This window comes from Nuphar pumila, chromosome 13, assembly GCF_984573655.1.
Source record: "Nuphar pumila chromosome 13, dmNupPumi1.hap1.1, whole genome shotgun sequence".
Classification (NCBI taxonomy): Eukaryota; Viridiplantae; Streptophyta; class Magnoliopsida; order Nymphaeales; family Nymphaeaceae; genus Nuphar; species Nuphar pumila.
Genome location: NC_143261.1, coordinates 23,793,839 through 23,803,431, shown reverse-complemented (window position 1 = coordinate 23,803,431; position 9,593 = coordinate 23,793,839). Strand labels below are relative to the sequence as shown.

The 9,593-nt window shown below is 39.4% G+C and overlaps 1 pseudogene; it reads right to left on the bottom strand.

Annotated features, from left to right (window-relative positions):
- Positions 1 to 4,338: 4,338 nt before the first annotated feature.
- Positions 4,339 to 4,830, bottom strand: LOC149818100 (protein SMALL AUXIN UP-REGULATED RNA 51 pseudogene; annotated as a pseudogene).
- Between the last annotated feature and the right edge of the window lie 4,763 nt (positions 4,831 to 9,593).

Genomic DNA, 9,593 nt, shown 5'->3' with positions numbered 1-9,593 from the left:
ATATATGCATGATTGAATCATTATGAAATTTTTTTGACAACCTTAGAACACATATAAGCATGATTTCATCACTATAATTTTTTTGACAACTTTTAAATTCTGTTAATGTCCTTAGCTTTATTGCTAGTATATGTGTCATTCAGCCATATTACTTTGATTGCCTTAGATTAGGTGCATTGCATATAATTTATTTCATTATATTTTGTTTATCAATACTAACATTTTGGTTCTCTTGTAGGATGCTGGAGATGATCAACGTAGAGGAGCTGATGGAGGCATGAATGGAGGGGTAGATCGAGACAATGAAGAGGATGATGCTCTGAATCTTGGCAAGGATTAGCTTCATGTGTTGGATTTTTTTCACGTACTAGTTATTTCAAACAAAACTCTTTATATATGTTCAGTTGTAACTAATTAGAACTTGACGAAGATTATACTGAGTTGTTAAATTTGTTTCACTTATAACTTGTGTTAAATTTGTTTCACCTGCTTTGTATATGTATTTTTTATATATACTTTGCTTTTTATACACAGGTTATATAAATTGTATAACGAGAAGTTATTTCTCGATATTTATATTTCAAACAAAATTATTTTATTTTTTTTTTAAATTTTGTGATGAATTAGCAACGGATATTATTCGTTGCTAATATTCAACAATAGATTTTTCAAAGAAATTCAGTTACAAAATGGCAACGGTATTTGGTGATGAATATTTGTCCCCAATTTAGCGACAGATTAGGGACAAATATTTATCTGTCTCAAAAACTGAATCAACCGATGTTTTGTGATGGAATGTAATCCATCGCTAAATTGGCGACAGATATTAGAGACAGATATGTATTCATCATTAAATTTTAGTGACGGATTAGCTATGGATATGTATCTATTGCAAAACCAAATTAGTGCTTATGTAACGACGGATCATGACATTTGCTAATCCATCACGAATTAGCGACGGAAGTAGCGACAGATCAATTCTGTCGCTAATTAGGGACCAAAAAATTATGACGAACGTTATCTATCGTTAAGCCATCGTCAATCCATCGCGAAATAGTTTAGTAATGGATTTGCAATGGATTAGTATCGGATAGCGTCCGTCGCTAATCCGCAGAATTCTTGTAGTGTGAATTGGTCTCTGGTTTTAAAATAGTTCCATCTATAAATCCGATTTTATTTTTGGCACTCAAGGCCATTATCATGGCTCTACTCCATGTGGCGTAATTGTCCCCATCAAGGGGTTGAGACACAAGAATAGTTCTTGGACTGTCAAAGTGATGTAGGTAGAACGAGCTAGTAAACTTATCAGATGAACTTGTTGCAGCCATGTACCCAAGAAAAACAATGAAACACTACAAGGTAGGTAGCTTATTACTGCTCAGAAGGAAGGGAGATGGTGTTGCAAAGTGTGGGCGTCGATGTAGCCGAGTGCTTGCAGAGGTCAGGGTCTGGGCAGAAATCGAGCAATGAGATGCTAGAAGTTGTTGTTCTATGAAAAGATAGCAGTTGTTATTCTGTAAAAAAAAATGGGGGTATTTCCTCTGCAAAGTGTGGGTGTCCATGTAGCCGAGTGCTTGCAAAGGTCGGGGTCTAGGCAGAAACCGAGTAATGAGCTGCTGAGGTTGCTGTTTTGTGAAAAAACAACAGTTGTTGTTCTATAAAAAAAGAAAACAGGGGTATTCCCTGATTGACATAGCAGCTTCGAAGATGAGTGCAAAAACAATAGGCTGCTCACAGCAGAAGTGCAGGAACGACTGCAGGTCCTTGTGACTCACAGCTAAAAAAAATGATAGTTATTGTTTGGGCGGCCATCAAGAACGAGTTGTAGACGATAGCGCTGATACCATGTGAAACTATATGAGAAAACGTAGATTGGAGAATTTTTGTGTATATTCATTTAACAGATTACATGCTTATATAGACTACAGAAGATAACGCTAAAGAGATAGAGTTACAACAAATTCGACAGACTACAGTTTCCTCAAAGAATAAGAAAACCTAATTAACAAAAAGTTCTGATTAGATAAGGTTATCTGGACCTTATCGAATCTCAACAAATCCACACCTAGCTAGATTATGCGTTTTCTATAAAAATGATATTTGGAGCCTAAAAATTTTACAAAGATTTTGGATCCTTGATTTTTTGAACCATATAAAAGCCTACTCATGTGTCAGAATAAAACACTTCAAGAGTTGATTCCTATAAAAATTAAGCAGTCAGGATTTAAAAATAAAATGAAAAACCCAAAAAACCCATTTAACATGTTTAAAGTATATTTCATTTTGCACGAATGTATTACCCACACACACACACACATATATATATATGGGCATTTTTTATGCAGCGACACTGAAAGCCACTCATCTCAACATTTCTCGAGATGGAGACCATGCCCATATTGAGAAATTCCAAGATGGGTGGCTATGTGGGCGATGCATGATGCATCGCCACTGCATTTTATGTGAACACTATGTATATATATATATATATATATATATATATATATATATATATATATATATATATATATATATATATATATATATATAGAGAGAGAGAGAGAGAGAGAGAGAGAGAGAGAGAGAGAGAGAACACCATACAAGAATGAATAAGTGCAACCTTTTATTTTTGAAAAAAAATAATAATAAAAGCAATCTTTTATTTTATGCATTTTAAAAAATTAACTTTTTGTTAAAACGAGCAATGATGAATGAATTTATGGTTTTGAGATGAAGTAAAAAACAGATGCAACTAATTATGGTCAAGCTGGAAAGGTAGCTCTTTATTGCATTCAAAACCACGACCACTCAGTTAGGATAGCACGTCCCAGCACTCGAACTCAATGCTTCGAAACCAAGACCCTTGTGTTGGGATAGTGCCATTCTTACCAGTTCAATTAGAGCTTGGATCGTGTGTAATCACATAGCACAACTGCAATGTGCTGCTGCACCTGACCACCCTCCATATTTGTGTCAAAGACAGATCTGGTGATTTGATAAAACACACAACTTTTTCTGTTTTGAAATCACCACCCTCCATGACTTCAATCGCAGGTGAAAAGATCAGGTGCAATATGATTGCAAAATTATTTGTACATTAAGCACCTGTTCACAGAGCCTGTCTGTTGTGAGGCCTATGGCTTGATTAGGTGCTTAATGCACAAATTTTGTGTCATGTGATTGCACCCGATCTAGACTCCATTCATTGTGCAAGCAGTTGGGCCCACCAAAAGTGCTGATGTCATCATTTTACAACCAATGGTCGTGATTGAAGTCACGGACGGCGATGATTTAAAAAATGCATAAATTTGTGTTTTGTCAAATCACCTTATCCCCCCCCCCCCCCCCTTCCATCTTTCCCACACAGCCTGTCATGCATGGGGTCCACTGGAGGGTCAGGTGCAGCAGCACATTGCTTGATCTGGATTAGTAAAAGGTGCTTCTTTTCGTTCAATGGAAATACAAGGAGATTTTGCCCAAAAAAAAAAAGAAAAAAAATTTATGGAGTAACTTTTTCAAGCTCTCTTAAGAACCCTTTCAAAAGCATCTTGTGAAAAAAAGTGTTTCACCCAATGTTATCAGTATAGTTTGGATTTGGGTCGGAGATCCGATTGAATATAAATGCATTTTGTCGTGTATTCGCTGGATAAGCAAGTAACATCCCGTTAATAATCGGGTTTGGTTTCAGTATAGAGCTTTACATCCGGATCCGAACAAAATCTTAAAGATATAGGAATCCAATAGTAACCAATTAGCTAATAGGATCCAGATTCAGTTTTTGCTTTTACAATCCGATTAGACAATATTCAACGAGGTTGGATTTAGCAATGACTACATTGGGACCAGATCCGATCCGTATAAATTAGAAAATTGATGAAAGACAAAATCGTCTTTCGGGATAATTAAACAAATCAGGCAATTAATGATCTCAACTTAAGTCTTAAGCACCCAAATTTGCACAAATTTTGGTCATCGTGACCTCCTTAATCCATTAAACAAAAATTAAAACGATATTATGTACAAAATTAGAGGGATAAAATCAGGGTGGGAGGTCGAGCCCGTCAGCTTGATACTAACGGCTATCAAGTATGAACGTCATCGCCAACTAAATTACTAAAACACCCCTACCTTCTTTATCAACGGCCAAAACCGTCTAAAACACCCCCGATCTCGAGTCTTGATACCCAAATTGTCCTCCCGTTCGGAGCCACCGAGTTCCGGGAGGAGTGAAGCATCAAGGCAAAAAATCCCATTTGGGAAAAAGAGGGTGATTCTTGTCATTTGTGGAGAAATCGAAGGGTATTTATGTAATCTGATTCCGGATCTGGACCCGTCGTCCTAACCAATGGATCTTCCCGCGACGGCGTTGAGAAGTGGCGTCGTCTCCGTCCAGAACCTCGCGTCGGAGCACCGGTGCTGCAGCTCGTCGGTGGCGGATACGTCCGACGGACGGTGGCGCGAGCCGCGCCACTTGGAGGTGGAGGATGAGGCGTCGGCGTCGTCGACGCCGATGAGGCGGAGGATCTCCTCGAAGAGGAGCTCGTCGCAGGGGATGGCGATCGGGCCGGCGTGGTCGTAGCCGTACTCCTCCTCAGCCTCGCTCAGGAGCTTCCGGAACGCCGGGAAGTTGAGGTAGCTCGCCCGGACGACGAACCTCCGGCGGCTCTTCCCAACGTAAACCGCCAGGTGGCCCGCCGGAACGTCGGCCGGAACCCCGCCTCCCGCAACGCCTAGGATCCTGGAGAGCCGTGCCTTCCTCCGCCATTGCCTCAGCATCTGTCGGATTAGCACGATGTGCCGGATCTTGTTGGCCTTGCACAAGCCGGACATTTTTCAGTTCGCCGGAAAACTAATAGAGGACGACGGAGGAGGGCGTTGGTTTTGGGTTTGAGTTTTCGTAAGAGCAGGAGTCGGAGGGAAGCCAGAAGGGGGGGGGGTTATATAAGAGGACGTGGTTGAAGAATGCCATTCGATTTTGAGTAAATTACGTCGTTGCAACTCCTGGGATCTGATTGGCTGGAACTCTAACACCTCTCCCCTCTTCTCTGTCCTTTGGAGAAAGGAAGTGGCTGCCAGCTACTGCATTTTTGTTGGACGAGAACACCCTTGATCATTGTGAAATTGACAATGTTGAGTACGAACTCCAGTGGTCAAGGTCAAGACTCAGTTCAAACCTTGTTTTCTCTTTTGCAAGCCAAGGACGGCTCCGTCAGTGTTCTGTCCTGGATCGTTGACCGCCTAGTCTTGACTTTGTTAGAATTGGCTAACACCATGACCAAGTTGTTGCTAGAGTTGGTGAAGCAGGTTGGTTTTGTATCGAATGAGTCGACCACGTCTTGCTTTACTTAACCAACTTATTGAGACAGGTTAAGGATTGCTCGGTCGCAGTCAAAAGGAGTCTCTGAAATCGCTTTGAAGACTTGTTCGCATCGTCTTTGCAGTACCGAACTCACTAAAGTTGATTATCTAACTTGATTAAGGCTAGTTACGAGTCAACAACATTCAGCCAAGTCAACCATGGACTTAGCGTGAGTTCTGGCCAACCCAACCTGGTCGAGATATAAGGGATAAAATTGTCATATCGTACAAATCAAAGGTTACTTCTGTCACATGCGCAGTTCACTTCGTTTTGCATGATGCGACGCAAGAATTGGCAATAATATTTCCATCTGACCTTTTTTTACTTTTTTTTTTTTAGATAAAAGACTTAAATATCGACCACAGTTTGGCAAATAAAAAATTAAAAAAACCGCCATTTAGTTCATACGGTTTTCCACAAGGAGCAAAAACCGGCTTTACGGATTCCAACTTGTTGAGAAATTTTATGCTACTACGATTTCCAATAGGGATGGGTTGTATCAGTTGGTGTTCGGGTCTGGTGCGGGCATGACTGGATCCGATGTTCTTTTAACTTTTCCTAGGAAAAGTTCTTAGCTGTTTGGTTGCATAGACATTTTTATCCACTCCAGAAATTTGTTCAAGCGGCAATTTTATTCAAAAGTATTTTATCTAAAAACCATCTGTAATTTTTCAATTGGTAGCCATGCTGAAGGGACAATCTATCTATAATTTAGGGATGTCAACAGATCAGATTTGGGTTAGATTCGGACAGAAAAAAGGTAAAACTGAATTGGATTTGGATATTCAGATTTTAATCGGATTCAAATTCGGATTTCAATGCAAAATTAATACGGAATCCAATTTCTAATTAGATCTGGATTTGACTACCCGATCCAACTAATTGGATTCGGATATCGGGTTTTACGTCACTAGTGCGATGACCAACCCAGCACAGCACGTCTCCTCACGTAATAAACGAAAAGAGCCATTTAGAATTCAATGTTATTCTTCTTTATTTTAATTTGTTTTTCTGTTGTTCAGATTTGTTTGAGTTGAAACACAAAACAAAAGAATTTCTTTTGGTAAATGGTGCTTAAAGGGCAACTATCCAACCTCAGAGGCAGAGCCGTACCTGTGTTTTATGGGGCCTGAGGCGGAGGGAAAAAATGGGCCCCTAGTAGGAGTTCCGGGGCAGCACCTCCCAATTTTTTTTAAAGAATCAAAATAACAATAAAATTTGCATTCACATTAAACAAATATAATATTTCAAATATTTTATATTATATTAAATAAAAATATATAAAATATTTATATAAACTACCTCAACAATACTCATTGGCCTTAAAAATGGACCCCTAAATTTTTTTTGGGCCCAGGGGCCCTGAGGCCCAAGCCTCATTGGCCTCTTTGCAGGTCCGGCTCTGCTCAGAGGATGGACTACTTTCTTAAGAAAAAGTTTGTCAAAGACCACTTTTTCAGTCTCTCACACTGTTTTGTGTTAGGAAAGTTTTAAATCATTAATGGTTACTACCAAAAGTGTTTTGAAAAGTTTAGTCCCATATCTAAGAGAGAAAAGTTTTTCAAGAGGTTTAAATAGAGAGTTTGTAATCTATTCTTTACTTTGGTAAGCCTTGAGTATTTAGGTGGATTGCGGACGTTGCTGCGCATCGTGCAGCAACGGACGCGCCGTTCGCGCACACGCGCGCGCGCGTGCGTGCGCAAGGGCGCTTGACGCGCAATGTGGCATTTTGATGGCGCACTTTGCACTTCGCACGCTCGCAGCGGTGCGAGGTGCATATGAGGCGCAAATATCCATTTTGATTTTTCGGTTTTGAGACATCTGGCCGTTTGAAAGGTTTTAATAGCATTTATATTGAGTTTAAGGCGGTTTGTGACTGTTGGACGGTTTTGGAGGCCTTTGATTGACAGTCAAAGGTGGGTGACCATTCAGGTACCTTTCATCCTATTTTCAAACTGTCAGATTTATGGCCTTTAATCTCATTTATCACAAAACGTTTTGGCCTCTCTAAAAGGTTATAAATATCTTCTATTTTCGTCTTTTGGAAATCAGAATTTCTGACTCTCCAGTTTTCTCCTTTCTTTCTTCTCGGTTTGGCTTGCAGAGTTCATGTGTGGGAGAGGTCATCTGTTCTTGCGAAGCAGTGACTCTCTTGAGGTTCAAGCCTAGTTGTATCCTGGGAACTCAGTCGTAACAAAACCCTTTTTCGCATCTTCGGAATTTCCGGAGTGGGGCGATTGAAGTTCTAAAGATAGCGATCTTAAGAACGTGCCTCTAGGCTTGAATTCTCTTTTCTGAAATCCTGTTTTCACTAGGTTGGAATAACAATTTTAGAACTTCAATTATGGCCTCTGGTTCGACATCCAACTCCATCAATCTGCTTAGCCGTGACCTTGAAAAACTTGATCGATTTGATGGGTCAAACTTCAAGCGGTGGCAATCAAAGTTGAGACAGAAGAACAGAAGAAAGAGCGAGAGAAGTGGCATACTGACAACTACAGATGCAAAGGGCATATCCTGAACACTTTAGCCGATTCACTCTTTGACCTGTATTCACCATTGGAGTCGGCTGGAGAGTTGTGGAATGCTCTCGAGATCAAGTACAATGCAGAAGATGCTGGTAACAAAAGGTTTATAGTAGATCAGTATGTTAATTTTTCTATTGTTGATGATAAGCCTATACTTGCTCAAATTCATGAGATGCAAATACTGACCTATAAGATCAAAGGAGAAGGTATGTATCTTGATGATGACTTCCAAGTTGCTGTCATCATTGGGAAGCTGCCGGATTCCTGGAAAGAAGATAGGAATCACCGAAAACATAAAAATGAGAAAATCACTTTAGATGGCCTTCTTAAGGACATCCGAATTGAGGAAGAGACTCGTCTTCGTGACAAAAAGAATTCGAGTCCTAAAGAAGGTTATCCTAAAGTGAATTTTGTTAGTAACAAGGGTGGCAAAATCATGAAAACCCAGAAAATCAAAAAGAATTTTGTGAAAGGGAAAAAGCCAACTGATAAAAAGAAAATTAGTTGCTATGTTTGTGGCAAGTTTGGCCATTTTGCTAGAGAATGCAGAGAACGGAAGAGGACTGGTCCTAAGCCAAATGAGTCAGAGGAGAGGCTTGTTGCTGTAATCTCTGAAACCTTTATGGTGGCTGCAAATAAGGACTGGTACCTGGATACTGGAAGCACTGTTCATGTGGCAAACGACAGGAACTTGTTCAAGTCGTATGAAGTAGTGGGGGAGGGATGCAATCTCTTTATGGGAAACTCTTCCTCAACTAAAGTGCTGGGAAAAGGGAGTGTGAAAATTAAGTTCACCTCCGGGAAAGTCCTAACACTTGAGAATGTCCACTATGCTCCAGAAGTTCGGAAAAATTTAATCTCTGCAGATCTCCTGTCACGAAATGGTTTTAAGATTGTTATTGAGTCTGGGATTGTAACTGTGACCAAAGGGAAAATCTTTGTAGGAAAAGGGTTTGCCACTGGTGGTATGTTCAAGATGAGCATAAATGAAGCTACTACTTCTGTTTATATGGTTGACTCTTATTTTCTTTGGCATTCAAGATTAGGACATATAAATTCTCGTTGCATTCATAATATGAATAACTTTGGTCTTCTTTCGTGTCATGTGAAAATAGAACATAAACATAAGTGTGAGACATGCATTCAAACTAAGCTAACTAGACTCCCGTTTCCTAGTGTAGAAAAGAATTATAAATTGCTTGAATTAGTGCATTCTGATGTGTGTACGATGGATAATGTTTTGAGTTGTGGTAGCAATAGGTACTTTATTACCTTTATAGATGATTACTCAAAATTTTGTTATGTTTATTTGTTGAAACATAAATCTGAAGCATTTTCCAAATTTCTTCTTTATCTAGCTGAAGTACAAAATAGGTTTAAAACAAAGATTGTACATTTAAGAACAGATAGAGGAGGTGAATACTTAGGTGGAGAATTTGATAAATTCTGTGAAGATAATGGTATTATCCATCAAACGTCAGCTCCTAGAACTTCTGAACAGAATGGAGTAGCAGAAAGGAAAAACAGAACACTTGTAGAAATGATGAATGCTATGCTTCTTAATACGGGTTTGCATTCCAACTTATGGGGAGAAGCTATACTTTCTGCCTGTTATATTCTTAATCGAGTTCCTTATTCCAAATCTGATAAATCACCTTATGAATTGTGTTTTGGTAAGAAACTTAATCTTAGTTATTTTCGTGTTT